We start from the raw sequence: 16,903 nt of genomic DNA on the forward strand, positions 1-16,903 counted from the left end.
TCTAGGGTCCAGCCTAATGGAGTAGGACACCCACTTGGCTTACAGGTTAACAAGAGGACTCTCCGAAGACATCAGCATCCTAGGAGTAGCCAATGCAACATCTTGAAGACCACTCATAGGAGCAAGCTGCCACATCTCTCCACACTGTAAGCATATTCATAATTCTCCCAGATTCAGTCCTACTCCCATCTCATTAATAATCACGGAACCATTGTTACAAGAAGCCAGAGGGAAACATCTCTTTCTCTAGTGGGTCTATATGATATGGAGCTTTAGCCATGGAACTCTCTAGGAACTTATCTGAAATATGTAGCTCCTGACAGTGTGTGTGCTAAGAATATACAAAGTTCTTCATCAAAGATGAAATACATACCCAATAAATACAGAAAATGAAAAGGGTGTAGGAATAGATGGAAAATTATAACCAATATAGAAGGGAGAGTAACAATTTTAAACTAGTCTCCAAACAATAAAATACCCAACTTCTAGTTAAATCTTTTATCCCTTTATCATTCTATATTTTTCCAACAAAGTCCTTCTTCTTTGACTTGCTCCATTGTTCCCATCAGCTCATGAACTGAGCAGAGTAGACCTGTCTAGGTCAGGAAGAACTAACACAGGGCATCTAATTAATTGAAGGGACCTTGCTTTAGTCTGATTAAGGATCATATATACATTTCCAAGGGTAAAGTTCTAAGTAGGATATTTTTAACTAAATGAGTGGGACTTGATGAAGACATACAGCCTCACAAAGCATGGGTTATCCACAAGCAGACATTGCCACCTCCTGCTCTCTAGAGTTCCAGCGAGTGAAATAAATAAGGATCCCCTGTGTTTTTGTAACCAGATCCACTAACACATTTCAATGACCCCTATATGTTTGTTATAATCCTCTCCCTTAACTCACTACTTGGACTTTTGAGTCGTTCCTGGAAATGATGGATTTCCTGTAAGACAAAAGAGTTGAGATTCTGAAGGCCACAGGGTAGACTTCCTGATGACAGGATTCACCATCCCCCTTGACCTGCTCCAGGGCACATGGCTGTTCCTTAAAAAGCCCATGATCTCCATTAGTTGGGGAAATGGATTTGAGGCAGCTTCTCCCATTCTCCCGAGGACAAGATGTCTTTCATATTAAAAATCCTTTTCTTCCGTGACAATCCTCATTGTCTCAATAATTGGATCTTTGTGCAACAAGCAACTAGACCTAGGCTAAAACCCCTTGAGGTTTCAATAACATGCTGGCAGGGTTTGGTGCTTACTCTGATGGCAGAGATAGGCAAGCAAATATATTCAAACAACATACAAGTTCTCAAGGAAGCTGGTTTTTTAGATTCTTGACTGTCAGAGGAGAAATAGCCAATAAGGAAATGGATTTCAGCAAGTGAAAGTGAATCAGCAATGAGCAACTTTTGTGTTTGATTCTTCTGAAGGATGGCTCTGAGGTTCTCCTTCTGGTGGGATCAGTTGGGTTTAGATCTGCCTCTTATTAAGAATGGCCAAGGTCAGAGCAAGGTTGCCTTTCATATAAAGGATGTATAATCATGTTAAGGTTTCCCCTTACCCTTGTGGGTAGACGCATCCTTTTGAGACCCATGCATAAAAACCAGGCATATGCTCACATTTCAAATGCATCATTGGAGTCTACATTCAAATTGTTGTAATGTTATCAAGTTGCATCAGATAGCTTTATATTTAAGGACTCCTGACTTCAACTAGTAATGGGGGTAATCTCATGAACAAGGATAAAACCTTTGGTTGTTAAATGGTATTTGCTTGGGTAGCACCTAGACCCCAAGAGAAAGGGCTTATTTTAAGGATCTCTTACCAAGGCAGGTCTAGAAATGTGGACCTACATGGAAAAGCTCAGAGGCCAGCAGACATAAGTAAATCCAGTGAAGTAGAGTTCCACATAGAAGTACGGAGGGAAGACCATCTTTGAAAAAGAGATGGGACAGTTTGTTTTTGATAGTGGCTATTGCCTTGCCTTCATAAGAGCCTTCTGCTGACATATAGCTGAAAAAATCCTAAGTATGAGGCCCAGGATCATATTCATACAAAATAGTAGGAATACAGAAAATGAAATTCAGGTAAGCTTGATAATTTCAATACATAATTTTTTAAACCAAGCCAGAGGGTAGAAATTTTACAAAGTCTAGGTAAGCAGATATACACACATGAAAGAACTGGATTATTTTGCCAATAGGTTTCCTTATACAATCGCACAAATAATAGATTATGGTTTTAATGTGATCTTTCTCCTCTCTTGTTCTTATATCCACTTCAAGGTGTTATAATAAAATAGTTCACATTTCTGGTTGAGAATCAGAAAGAGAAGGCTAGTCTGGTAAAACTCAGACTGGCCTGAGACTTTAGTTGTGCCAGGACTGCTTCTCAGAAAATCAGTGCATTGGTTTCACTGTCTTGATTTGGAAACCTTGCCTTGGAGGAAACATTTCCAATTTCTTTCATATAAAACAGAGCAGGGGATTGGCCAACCACAGCTGTCTGGCCAAATCAGCTAACTGCCTAATTTGTAAATAAAGTTTTATTGGAACCCAGCTACACCCATTATATCACTATTGTCTAGGGCTGCTTTCATGCCACAATGGCAGAGTAGGGAAGTTGACACAGAGATCTTATGCCCTATATTTGTCCCTATCCAGAAAAAGTTTGTCAACCTAGAGGAGATATCTCCAATTTCTGTCATTAGAGAGTTGGCATGTTAGAGAGCAGGGAACTCAAAAACTTCTTGCCATCTTTGAATTTTCCTTTGTGATATGGTAGAAAAGATTAGGATTTGGGGGTCAGAAGATATGAATTCAAATCTCAGCCTCATCACTTATTGTTTTTATGATTATGACAAGTGTCAGAACTTCTCTCAACTTCTGCCATAAAATCGGTTTCAAAATGCTTGTTTCACAGGATTGTTGTGAAAACTTAAAGATCCCTATAAATCTTGAGCACTAGACATGAATTATTTCATTATTCTTCCCACATTGCCATCCTTATCCAGTCACAACTTTCTCTGTGCTCCACCTGATTTGAAATTTTGGGAGACATTGTGTTGTTGCTGATTGTGTTATATAATTCCTTAGTGAGAGTGCTGGAACAATTTATTTGAAAGGGGATTTGTTCACCTTTGTTATGGAGAAATCTCAGGGATTTAAGCAGACTGCTAATGCCTTTTACAAAGGATTGGCCCTAGTCATCATGTGCTAGATGCTTTCATAATTTCTTTTACAAAAGAATAAATCAACCTTGTTCCTCTCCATCAAAAAAAAAAAAATGAAAGAAAAACAAAAATTTAGTTCCAATATAGGGGGTTCCTGGCTCGGGAATTCTGCTCATTGAAAGTAAGTCTCAGCACTGTTGTGAACAATGCCTCTAAACAAATATCTTGTCACCTTTCTCGTAGGCATTTAAGTAGAAATCAAGATAGAGCGCAAACTATTTTTCGTGGATATCTGCATAATGGTCCCAACCCAGTGAATCTGCCTCAGGAATTTTGTATTTAGTAAATAGCTGAGGATATTCTAGAAGGAGCCACAAAATTATGTCCAGCTTGTCTTTTATGATGGCCTTCAAACATGCCCTGTAAGTGCTCCAGGTTTCTCTTTGCAGAGTAGTAGCAGGAGCTAAAGCACTTATCCACTGGCAGAGCTAACTTCATCCTGATATGAACCATCCTCTCTATGTGACCTAAGACAACTTGCTTATTCTCACTAAGTTTTGTCTTCCGTTTTTGTTAGATTATCTAATTGGCTCTTTAGACCATTTGCAGACATTTGTGTACTGTCATAGGATAAATAAATTTTCAAACTATAAAATGTGTGGCCAGTCCACAATTAATGAATGGGTCTTAATTATTTTGTCTTAAAGTTGGTTGGTAGGAATTCAAAAGTTATTTTGCCATAGGAAAATATTATGAAGCATGGATAGGTTATTGACTTAGATCCCATATTTTATTTCTCTAGAGAGAATGTAGATGAATATTCACTTAAAGCCCTGTTTTTTCATTTATAATGCTATTTCTCTATAGAACATATTTAAATTTTCTAGTTTCCATACTGTGAACATAATTGTTCTTAGCATAATTCTTCCCTCTTACAACAGGTGAGTGTCGGGGGTGAGGGCAGCTGAGGTCCCAGTGGTAGCTGTGATGGAAGTGGGGAAATGAGGAGAGAAAGAATCCATGGCAACCACAGCTTGGTTGGGAGGGCTCAGTCCCCAAGCCTTGGGCATCTTTTTTTCAACGCGGGTGAAGGAAGGGGCATTCTGAGCACTCCCAGCACTCCCCCCGTGAGGGCAGGAAGAACTAAGAAAAATCCAGCAGTCTCTGCTGAGGTGAGGCTATAGGAAAGGAAGTATTTGTACAAAAGAAAGATTTGTTAATTGTTGGAGGAGCATCATGAGTCTGCGTATGAGTCTAAGTTCTGTGTTTTATTAGTTGTTTTATCTTCAACCTAATGGAAATGCCAAACAAATAGTAGGCTTTCCATAAATATTGAATTGTCCTGGAAGATTATCCTTGGAGGAGTAAAAACAAGCCACTTCGGATAGGGTCTGGCTCAAACAATCCTGTTCAAATTAATATTTTACTTTCTGGAGGGCCGTAAGCTTACGAAGGTTTACAAATCCTTACATACTGTGGTACACAAAAAGCAGGGGTAGGAACCGTTGATGGCGTAGAACTGTGCTAGAAGTTTGCTGAGAACAGACTAGAGTGGCAACTCTGCTACTGCAGCACTTTGCTGATTCAAAACAGCTGTTGGAAAGTAGTCGAGCAGAGAGGATAAAAGCACACATTTTAGAATCCAACAAAACCAGATCTGAATTATGGTCCTGTGTGACACGGCCAAGTTACTGTTTTCTCAAAACCTCCATTTATTTATGTATAAAAATGGAAATACTTTTAGAAAAATTTACTGCCACACTGGATTGTGGTGAAGATTAAATGAGATAAAAGATGTAAAGTGCCTAGTGCACAGTAAGAACTGAATAAACGCTAATTTATAATATTTCTCAATTTAGGAAAACGTTACCTGAAGACAGAATGAAAGCATTCCTACAGACCCTGAGTCCAGAAGCCTCACCTGGGCTGGGAATCAATTTCAAAGCTCTTCTACCATGTCCGATCTCCTTTGAAAGCTGATCAGAGCCATTACAGCTAATCAGGACGAGAGACAGCGAGGCAGGAGAAGTGACAATCACGTGTCCCCCTGTGGGTTTGTGTTCCACAGCCATTGTGTTTGTGCTTCAGGCTGCTCTATTATTAGTTTCGGCTGCTGTTTCTCCTCCAGCTGTGTGTCCATCAGGGTCCATTGCAGAATACCAATCTGTCCTCACATAGCACAATAGCAGTGCAGCAGTCTATTAAAAAATATTCCCAGAACCCGAGGCTCCAGACAGTCTCGACTCTCAGCAGCCTCTCTGCGTGGAAGACATTGTTCTGTAAGTCTCCATGGTCGTCTTTGTTATCTGCCTCTTATCAGTTGTACTTGCAGGTTGTCACTCTGAACTTACTAGCCCACAGCCAAACCTTTGACAAAACATTCTGGTTTTGATACTATTATCTGTGCCCTCAGCAGAGAAAAGTCAGAGCCAGGTATCTTTGATTTTGAAAGATTATGATTTCATTCATCCTGGAAAGACACACAGGTTATCTTTCATCCCCTGCCTTCAAGCCATGGTCCTGAAGTCAAAATGTCATTGCCTCACCTGTTACCTAGGCCACAACCTTTTTATCAGCTATGTGGTGTATGATGTCATGATATGAAACTATCCTGTGCTTCTTTCTGGTTTCTCTTCCCACATCTGAATTCCCTTTTCATTAATGCATATCGTACACATTTGTGTTTGTTTTACCCTCTCCCCACCCCAACCTCCCCCGTTGGGAAATAGTATATAAACACACATCTAGGACATGTGGAAGAGACTTCACACTTTCAGGTTTCTTGCTTTCCTGGAGTATTCTATGTTCATACTACACAATCCTGGCCTGGATGGAGTGTTCATTCTTATGATTCTTAAATCACCAATGTGCTTGTGAGTTCCTCCTCCTCCTTCCTGTTCTACAGTCATCTGAAAGAACTGGACCAAAAGCAGCTAATTAACAAATATTAACAGGTCGTGTTGTGGTTGCCGGGAGTTCAGTTGAACCCAGAGGGAACTGGAGTAGAAGAAAAAGGTAGAGACGGCAGACTTGTGGGATCACACTAGCATAAGAGAGGAAAAAATATTGAAAGCAAATACGGTTACTCTTATATGCCTAAAAACTGTCCTAAGCTCTTTATACATATGAACATTTAATTCTTGCACTGAACATTGAAGTACGTGTGTGAATGAGAAGACTGTAGCATATTTATAAAGACCGTAGACTTTGGAGGCCAATTGCCTGGGTTCTAATCCTGGCTCCTCTACTAACTGTGAGGCCTGGAGAAATTTACTTAACTCTTCAGTGTCTCAGATTCCTCATTTACAAAACGGAGCTAATTATATTTACTTTGTATGGAATTAAATGAGTTAATACATATAAACTCTGTAGAACAGATCCCAATACATAATAAGCATTCATTAAGAATTAGCTATTATCATTAAAATACTTATGCATTAATAACTGTATTCTTGCCTGCACAGCCTGGCCATGGCTATGGTATATTTCCCTAAGGACAATGCAGCCTGACTGTGCAGTGTCATAGCCGTATGTCTGTGTACACCCAGAGGGTATTCCCAGCTGCCCTCTCAGTGACTTCAGAAGAGCAAGACACTCTACCCTCCTCCTCCCACACTTCATGCATTTATAAAATCAAAGGCATCTTGCATTCTACTTTTTCAGTGGCAAAGTTTAGCATTTGTTTCAAGAGCCTTTCAAACTTTTGCATATTATTACCATAAACTCTCAAATCTTTTCTGTTACTAGAAGCAAATTGGGAGCTAATTAAATGTAATCTTTCTGGAAAAAAATCATGTTTGGGCTTTTCAGAGTGGGATGGACTGTATTTTATAACTCCTTGCTGAGAATTCCCTACTCCCCATTTGGAACTCTTTCGTTTATTTATTTGCTCAAGAAAAATACCTATGAAAGATCCCCTGGGAAGATAAACACACAGTGAAATAAAGCACATTTTTTTATTAGAAGCCTTATCCATCCTGAGGCGCTCACCAGGCAACAGACTTTAAAGGAGGTAAAAGATTGAGCCCATCTCTTAATTCTTCGACTTCTTGAATCATTAACAAACTGGCCAGCCATTACTCAATGTATCATTGTTCATGTGTTAAGATATCTAATTCTTAATTGTAAGCTCATCGAAGTTACAGACCACACTATATATATTCTCCCTTATCATGTCTGGCAACCACTAAACTCATCCTTTATCTGAAAAGCACATGACTTCCCCTTCAACCACCATTTCATAAAGTACTTTAGTTACTTAAAATTGTTCTGAAGACCCATATGCTTGAATTGGCTCCAGCAGGGTGGCTGACTGCCACCTCTCCATTCTTGTTGCACATGTGCTCTACTTACATGAGCCTCCTCTCACTGTCTTGAAAGCCCTGGGTGCCCTTCTGCCACAAGTCCTTTGAACATAACTATTCCCTCTGTCTCAATATTCTTCCTCTACACTCACTCCTCTCATTTTCACCATTTGCCCACCTAATTAGTGCCTATTCATCCTTCAAGTCCTTTCCTGACCCCTGCTACCTTGCCCCTTCACCCTCTTCACCTCCATCCCCATCTAAGTCATAGTTTTTTGATAAAAGCAATCAGAGAATTGTCTTCAATTCATTGAAGGCACTTCTCAATGTTTGTAATTAAACTTTCATTAATGCAATTACTTGATTAATGCCACTCTCCTGACTAAGCAAGATACTCTATAAGAGGAGGAACTGCTTTTGCTCACCATGGCATCTTCAGCATTTAACACAGTATTTGGCACACAGAAGAGCTGCAATTAATACTTCTGAGCTAATGCACAACAAGTACTAGTTTTTTAGTTATTAAGGGCTTGGTTGTTATTAGATTTGTAGACCCAATAAAATCTCCTAGAATAAGGATTGAATGTATGGTTTTATGGTGGGGTAAAAGTAGTTCCAGGCTGAACATGTCCTCTGGATGGATATGTCTGGTATGCAGTAGACAGGCACATAAAATAGGATAAGAGTCAGACTAGAGTCTCTGCATGGTAAGTCATTCTGGTCCCATGTGTACATGAGCAGAAATATCAGGCTGGCATGGATAAGGATAACAAACTAGGAATACTATTGTGGAGTACTCAGGGGTTGATCAGAGAAGAAATCCAGATGGTAGGCAAGAGATCTGAAATCTTGTTTAATGAGCTCATTTCCTTATTGCAGAAATAGTAGATAGCTAGACATTATACTAAGGACTGGAGATCTATAGACAAATAAGTCTCTTTCTTAGAATCCACAGTGTGTGAAGGTATAATGAGAAGGTGAATGTGTCTTCTCAAAGTTCGTATGTTGAAATTCTAACTCTTAATGTGATGATATGGGTGGGGGAGTCTTTGGGAAATCATTAGCCCATGAGGGTGGAGCCTCAAGAATGAGATTAATGGTCTTATAAAAGGGACTCCAGAGAGCTCTTTCATCCTCTTTCCACCAAGTGAAGATGCAGCAGAAGTCAGCAACCTAGAAGAGGGTGCTCACTAGAACCCAACCATGCCAGCATCCTTATCTCAGACTTCCAGTCTCCAAAACTGTGAAAAATAAATTTCTGTTATTTATAAGCCACCCAGTCTATGGTATTTTGTTATAACAGCTCACGTGGACTAAGATGAGGAGGAGAGGAATAAAAATTAATTATAATGCATTGTAGAAAATCCTGTAATGAAAATGCTGTAAAACTGTGTTTTACAGTCTGTGGGCCTTATAGAAGGCTTGTTTGAGGAGATGACACCTGAGCTGTCTGTGAAGCATGAGCAGGAGTTAGCACACAGGTGGTATGCATGGAGGGAGGACATTCTAAGTGATGAGCAGCAGGTGGGAAGGTCAAAGATTGAACGTGTCCAGCATGTTTGAGGAACCGGAAATCTCCTCTGGATGACCAGACTGTAGAAGGCAAAAAGCAAGGAGTAGGGGGAGTGTCAGTAAGCAATAAGGCTGCAGTGGATGACATGAGCTTGATTGGGTGGGATTTGAGAAGCCACTGGAAGACGATTGATAGGCACACCTGTGATCCGATATGTGCTTAGAAAATGCCTTTGCCATTAGGGTGGGAATCAATGAAAGAGGAGCTGGACTTGCATCAGGGAGATAATTTAAAAGTCATGGGTTATGAAAGTGACAAATAGTTGTGAAAGAACCTAGGGAAGTCCCATCTGAATTTCAGGAGAGGAGATAGACTTTAGATGTATTGAAGAGATAGGGTCAACAGCGTTTGGCTCTGCTTAAAGTTTGGAAGGTAAAGAAAGAGGGTTCTGATTGGAGCAATTTGGTAGATGATGGTGCCACTTACGAAGAGAGCAAAATAAGAGGGAAAGAAGATTTTGTTGCTTGGAGGTGGGTAAATTTATTTTTAAGTATGGCAAGGGTTAATGAGACTGTTCCCTGGCCCCAAATATCCGTTTCTTCCTTTTTCTTCAAAAAGGAATGTCCGTTTTAGCTAGGCACTTTACAGCTTGCCAGCAGCTGGATGTGGCCATGAGATTAGGTTCTGGCTGGTGGGATGTAAGCACAACTGTTGGGTATTCTTCCAGCAGGTGTCCTTTTTCTCCTTGTTCATTTCCACAGTCCCACAATTGGGAATGTGGAGAGGTTGGCTTGAGCTCTGGCAGCTATCTTAGACCATGGGACAGAAGCTGCATATCGAGGATGGTGGAGCAATGAGGTAAAGTATCTTGAGACCCTGATGACTGTAGAACTACCTTTCCAGCTTTGGCCTATCCATGTGAGAGAAAAATAAACATTGATCTTATTTAAGCCCTTTTTTAAAATTTATTTATTTATTTATTATTTGTTTATTTATTTATTTATTTTTAAGGCTGGTCAAGTGAAGCAGTGGAAGTGGAGAAGGAACAAAGGAATCTGTAACTGGTTGTGATCAGTTAGTGGTAAACACCACTGCACTCAGACCAACCTATTTAAGCCTTGGTAGTAAATTCAGTCACTTATAACTGAATTTAATCCTGACTAACATATTTGGTCTGAGATATTCATTTAAGCCTTGGATAGTAAATTTAGTCACTTACAGCTACACCTAATCCTGACTAGTACATTGAGTCTGATGCCCATGCATGGCCACAGGAAGGTGTCTGGAAGGCAGTCAGATATAGAAACATGGAGCTCACAAGAAGGGTCTACACTAGTAATGAAAGTTTACACTCCTCATCATGCTACCAGCAGGGAGGTGAGGCCTCTCAGAGAGTGTTTAGTGTGACAAGTGGGCTAAGTATGGATCTTTAGAGACCACAAGCATTTAATCAATGAAAGTAGGAAGAAGAACGTACGAAGAAGATTGAAAGGGAGATACCTAAAAGTTGGCAGGAAAACCAAGATAGAGAGTTAAGACAGAAGGATAACTGAGTTGCCAATGTTGCTGAGAAATTGTCAAGTAAGTCAAAAAACTTATAGGTATCCTTAAGATTTATCAACCAGGAGATCATTGGTACTCCTGGGCATAGTAGCATGACTGGAGGGAAGATGGTGAAAAATAATTGCACTGACTGGGCAGTGGATAGAGACAAAGAAATGACAGCAACATGCATAAAACAACATCTTCTGAATGCTTGTTTTTAAGAGAAGGAAAGAAATAGTGTAGCAATATAATGGCAATATGGCATCTAATGCGGGTTGTGGACTGCTTGCTTTCTCTTGAAATATTGGAGACACTTGAGCTTGAGCTTATGCTGAGAGAGAACCAATATAGATGCTCCTACATGAACCTCTCTACAAGTCTCACCGTGACAGTCTGTCCTGAATGCAACTGTGAGGTTCTCACCTTTCTCCCATTCCTTGTTTTATACTTAATTTCTAGCAACTGGGTCTTGCCCCAACCTACTCCATTCCAGACTCTGTCACCAAGCCCCATGTTTGAGTCTTTGAACTGCTTTTCCTCATCTAAGCCACCCAACCTTCTTTCTATAGCCACTACACAATTTTCATTTAGGGTAGTCAGTTTCCTACAAAGTGTATTCAGCATTGTCATGGTATTCCCATCATTAAATCTATTAGAGAGTCTTGTCAGGGAAAGAAATAGAGACTTTGGAGTTTTACTCTTTTGGATTTCCTTTGATGCTTTTCCTCACCTAATCACTCAAAATCTACCAGTCACTCTCTAATTCCTGGGCCCCATGGAGGGCTTGTGAGGAAAGTCTACGTGCTAATGACTCATCAACTTGAGGTGTGGTTCCCCAAATTTGGTGGGTTTCAGATTCCCAAATGTCGTTGAGATATCCAAGGTCCTTGAATCCATAAGTGCAGCAAAGGTAGATTTGCTATCAACAAATGTGGACTTAGCTGTTCTCCAAAGGTATGACTATGTTGTCGCTCATACAACTCAAAGCCATTTAAAAACACTGGAATGATGATAGGATCATCATGTTGATGATCATGTTGCCTTATGTATTTTATTTTTTATGTATTAACAGAGAAGTATAACATACTAGCTTTAGATTCCAAGCATTGGAATCTGAGAGATGTGGATACATCCTGACCTGTTTTATACTTAATGTCTGTATAATTTTAGGAAAATTACTTAACCCCCCAGAACACTCAGTTTCTTAATTTGTAAAATGGGGATTAAAATGTCTATACCATATGGTCGTTGTAAGATTTAAGGAAGAAAATGTGTGTAAAGTGCTTTGTATTATACTTAGTACACATTATAGTAAGAACATAGTAAATAATGACTTATTGTTCTAGAAGTCAAAATAGGGTCATGTGAGGGTCCAAAATTTTTGATGTTAAAATGTTCATATCTCAAAAGGAGGTATTTTCATTGATTTCTAGAACTTTTCTCTACACTGCAATCAATCTTTATGTATCCTTTGTTTTATACCTCCAGGGTAAAGCTAATGTGTTTAACTCATCTGTGCTAATGATTTAATTTGTTTCTCCTCCCAAGTAACCTTTGCATTGTAACAGGGAGACTATCAGTGCCTTAATAAAAATAAGTGACTCAAGTAAGAATTTCAGGCACCTGGCAGGGCCAGAGAACATGATGCCTCTGGGCAGGGTCCCCTCTCTCAGGTACTTTTACATCATTTCACACAGAAAGCTGCTTAACCTGCCTATGGGTAAGGCTGACCTTGTTCTATGGAAGAACAAATCTGTTCAAAATCAATACCAGCTCCTGTTGTTTTCAAGTTTTACTCCCTGCCTTAAGGGTGCAGACACACAGTAGGTACTCAGTAAATGTTTGTAGAATGCATAGATTGAAGATGAAAGTGGAGGAGAGGGGTAATTGAGAGGCTTATCTCAAGAGGTCAAGAAAATGTCTGAGAAAAGATCATTTGAGTTCAAAGATGGAACATATAACTGATTCAACATACTTTCCTTTCATTTTCTTTCATTTCATTATTGTCCTACTGCATTTCAGTTAACATTTGCTTTTTCTTAGTCTATGACAAAGAACATAATAATGCCAACTAACCTCACCAGTCCAGAGTAAAAAAAAAAAAAAAAAATAAGGCAGCTTATCAATTAGCAATAATAATTAATATAGTACCTGCTAGTCTGCTGATAGAATGCCTGGTCATGAAGTTAAAAGGCTCTCAGATATCATCTAATTTAAGGATATTTTTTATATTGAAACTCTCAGAGCATCTGAAAATTTGACAACCAGGAAAATGCATAGGCACACAAAATACTATGTGTAGTTTTCAGGTAGTCATAAATTCTTTGAAACCTCCCAGAGAACCATAGATCTCAGCTTAGTAACTTTTGGTTAAGTCCAATCCCCTCATATTATGGAAAAGGGAACTGAGCCCCAGAGAGGTTAAAGTGCCAAATTCAAGGTCACACAGTACTTTCAAGTCCTGGACTAGAACCCATTGTTCAAATCTTCCCTTCTATCATCCCAAGTTCTTGATGAATTCAAGTGAAGCTAAATATCTTATGAAACTAAAAGCAATTTCTATTACAGATAAAATTCTGTGGGGGAAGATAACACAACGTCCTCCTTATCATTCAGGTAGGGATGGTGCAAAACAAACAAAGCAACAAACAGGCAAACCAGTTCCTTCTGTTTTCAAGCTATTCCTCCAGTCTTTGGAAAGCCCTAGATTTCTTAACCTCAAAGGATGCTTTAAAATTCATTTTAGTCATCAATTCTGCCCTCAAGTGGGGCTCCAGTTTACCTCATAATCACCATTAGAAGAGGTTCTTTTTTTTACCAAAAACATCATGTTGTTGAAACTACAAGGGGATTTCAGTCTAGGTCTAGTTGCTTGTCACACCCAACTATTGAGACAACAAGGATTGCCAAGGAAGAATGGAATTTTTTAATACGACAGCTTATCTTGTTGGGAGAACAAGGGAAGCTGCCTCAAGTCTATCTGTAGGACTAATGTAGATCCTGGGCTTTTTAAGGAGGGGCCATGTGCCTTGGGGCAGGTCAAGAAGGATGGTGAGTCCTAGAGTCAGAAAGTCTGCCCTGGGGCCTTTGGAATATCAACTCCTTTGTATTGCAGAAAATCCATCATTTCTGGGAAGCAACTCAAAAGATCAAGTAGTTAAGGGATAGGATTATAAAACAAAACATAGGGATCAGGATCATTGAAATTTATTCATGGAGCTGGTTACAATCAGAGAAGATGTACAGGTCACCTTAGATGACCCATTTTAGGATCCAACAACCCTCAACATTAGAAATTCATTATTATACTGTCAGAGATATATTTGACATTCAGATGGAGTCTGACAACCCAACATGCTATGGGGTTTGTACTTACCTTGTTCTTCTCAAGCTTGTCTTGATGTTACTAGAGGTCAGCACTTGTCCCTGAGGCTGCATTACAAGAATGAGGACAAGTGGTTTGAGGAGAAGGAAAGAGAAATTAATCAATTTGCTGGCAAAGGAGGAGGTTGGCAGACTCCCGTTTTAAAGTATCAACATCCTGCCTCTGGGCAGAAATACAGAGCTTTAAAAGGGAGGTTTTCAGCTTTAGGCTATCACTGTTCAACTATGGCTGATGGTTCTGATTTATCCTATCTTGGCTAAGACAATCTTGGAAACTCTTCCTGGACAATTCCCTTGAACCATCTCCTGTGGTACAAAGAACAAAGGATACTCCCCTGTCCCTCCCGACCATTGGCCTGGGCAGGGATGCAGGTTTTAATTCCCAGGAGTGAGAGAGGTCTTAGAGAGACAGAAAACATTTTTACTTTTTTTTAGTCCATTCCTTCTGTTACACTGGATGCTTAAAACTTAGAAAAATATTTTATTTTTTTTAAGTATTTCTCAAAGTTATATTGATTAGAAAAATTACGTATCATTTCATAGAGTTCTTGAAAGTTCTAGTTATTACTTATTCAGGCATTTGCTTTTTATTCATTATTTTTGTAACACTGGAAAAAATGTTTTTCAAAAGTATCATGATTTGTAAGATGTAAGTTTTGTACTGTTCTGTAGGGTTGTTTTTGATGTGCTTAAACTAGTTCATTTATACTGTGGAATAGACATGTTTTTCTTCCTTATGATAACTGTAGATTTATTTGATTACTTGTTTTGTAGAGAATTTTGATCTGAGGGTTTGTATTTAGATAGCATTTGTGTGTGCATACTATGGTCATAACTCTGGGCTGTACAAAAATAAATCCTTGTTTCTGAAACTATGAATGCATAGCATTTAAGCGCACATGGCTTTCAAATAGTGCAAACATCAATACACGACAAAACGTGATGGCGCTGTTGTTGAAACTGCAAAGAAGTTTTGCTCTAGGTCCTGTTCCTTGTAGCACAAAGATCCAATTATTGAGAGAATGAGGATTGCCAAGGAAGAAGGGAATTTTTAATATGATAGATGTCTTGGCTAGAGAATGGAAGAAGCTACCTCAAATCTGTCTCTCCAGTTAAGGGTGATTATGGGCTTTGAAAGGAGGGGCCATGTGTCTTGAGGCAGGTCATGATGTTTATGTGCACCGGGGGCAGGTTGTGGGGGATGGGAGTCATCAGGAAGTCTGGTCAGGGGCCTGCAGAATCTCAGTTCCTTTGTCTTACAGAAAATCCACCATTTCTGAGAAACAACTCAAAAGGTCAAGTAGTTAGTTAAGGGAGAAGATTATATAGGGGTCATTGAAGTCTGTTGAGTGGGGGCCGGGTTACAGAACTAATGGTTCTTGAAATAATCATCTTTTTTTTTTTTTCTTTTTTTTTGAGACAGAGTCTCACTCTCTTCCCTGGGGCGAGTGCCGTGGCCTCAGCCTAGCTCACAGCAACCTCAAACTCCTGGGCTCAAGCAATCCTACTGTCTCAGCCTCCCAAGTAGCTGGGACTACAGGCATGTGCCACCATGCCCGGCTAATTTTTTCTGTATATATTTTTAGCTGTCCAATTAATTTCTTTCTATTTTTGGTAGAGACGGGGTCTCGCTCTTGCTCAGGCTGGTCTCGAACTCCTGAGCTCAGAACGATCCGCCCGCCTCGGCCTTCCAGAGTGCTAGGATTACAGGCGTGAGCCACCGTGCCCGGCCAATAATCATCTTTTGACACAGAGAAAATTTTTATACACAGATATATGTTTTTTAGCTTCCTAGAAGCCATTGTTGAATTAAGGGAAGACCCATCTACACTTGCCCCCCCCAACACACACACACACACACACACACACACACACACATATACACACCATGGCTGCTAATTTGTCAACTTCAAGGCACAGCAAACGATGTCACCCTGGAGAACAAATTATGTTGGAAGGAAAGCCAACAGAAAGATGAGGAATTAGGGGTCTTGCAAAAGTAATGTGTCAATCATCAGTCTAGCTGGCCAGTAACTACTGAGGGGGCCTGTTGGGAGTAGGGGATGGACACCAGTCTTCAACTCTGGGCTGTGAGGAGGATGGGCTATAAGGAAAACCACAAGAATGTCTAGTTTGTATTGTGCTTACTAAGTACCAGGCAGAAATGGATTCTGCATTTGTGGGGCCTGAGGCTTGTATGATTTGCGAGTGTCTACTTAAGAAAAAAAAAAATACAAAACTGTAAACATGAAATTAAGTACAAAAGTGAATGTCTATTTAGAATGAGAAAAGAAATTACAACAAATTATTAATATATAGAAATTACAAGTATCTCAGAGATAAAAATCCACAAAAATAATATACCTTTTTTTTAAATGAATTTATTTGTTAACTTCTAGCCACACCTTTATAATCCTCTTTTTAACCTCTTTTTTTTATGGCTGCATACTTTGCCATCACCTCTTCCTTTGAATAATTTTACATTATCATTTTTATTTTTTTGAGACAGAGTCTCTCTCTGTTGCCCAGGCTAGAGTACAGTGGTGTGATGGTAGCTCACTGCAACCTCCAACTCCTGGGCTCAGGCAATCCTCCTGCCTCAGCCTCCCCAGTATCTGGGACTACAGGTGTGCGCCACCATGCCCAGCTAATTTTTCTTTTTTTTGTAGAGATGGGGGTCTTGCTCTTGCTCAAATTGGTCTTGAACTACCAACCTCAAGTGATCCTCCCACCTCGGTCTCCCAGAGTACTAGGATTACAGGCGTGAGCCACTGGGCCCAGCCTTACAATATCATTTTTTATATATAATTTAGTATAGTTTTAAAACCAAAACATAATTCAATCTTTCCACAAGTATTTTTTTTCTTAAAATTTGTTGCTCATTCATAGTTTAGATTTTTTTTTCTTGTTTTACAACTTGTTATGAATTTAGGATTGTTGCCAAACTTGGGAAAGCCTCTATATTTTTTTATAAGTTAACTA

This window comes from Propithecus coquereli, unplaced genomic scaffold (genome assembly GCF_000956105.1).
Source record: "Propithecus coquereli isolate 6110/MARCELLA unplaced genomic scaffold, Pcoq_1.0 Scaffold37, whole genome shotgun sequence".
Lineage (NCBI taxonomy): Eukaryota > Metazoa > Chordata > Mammalia > Primates > Indriidae > Propithecus > Propithecus coquereli.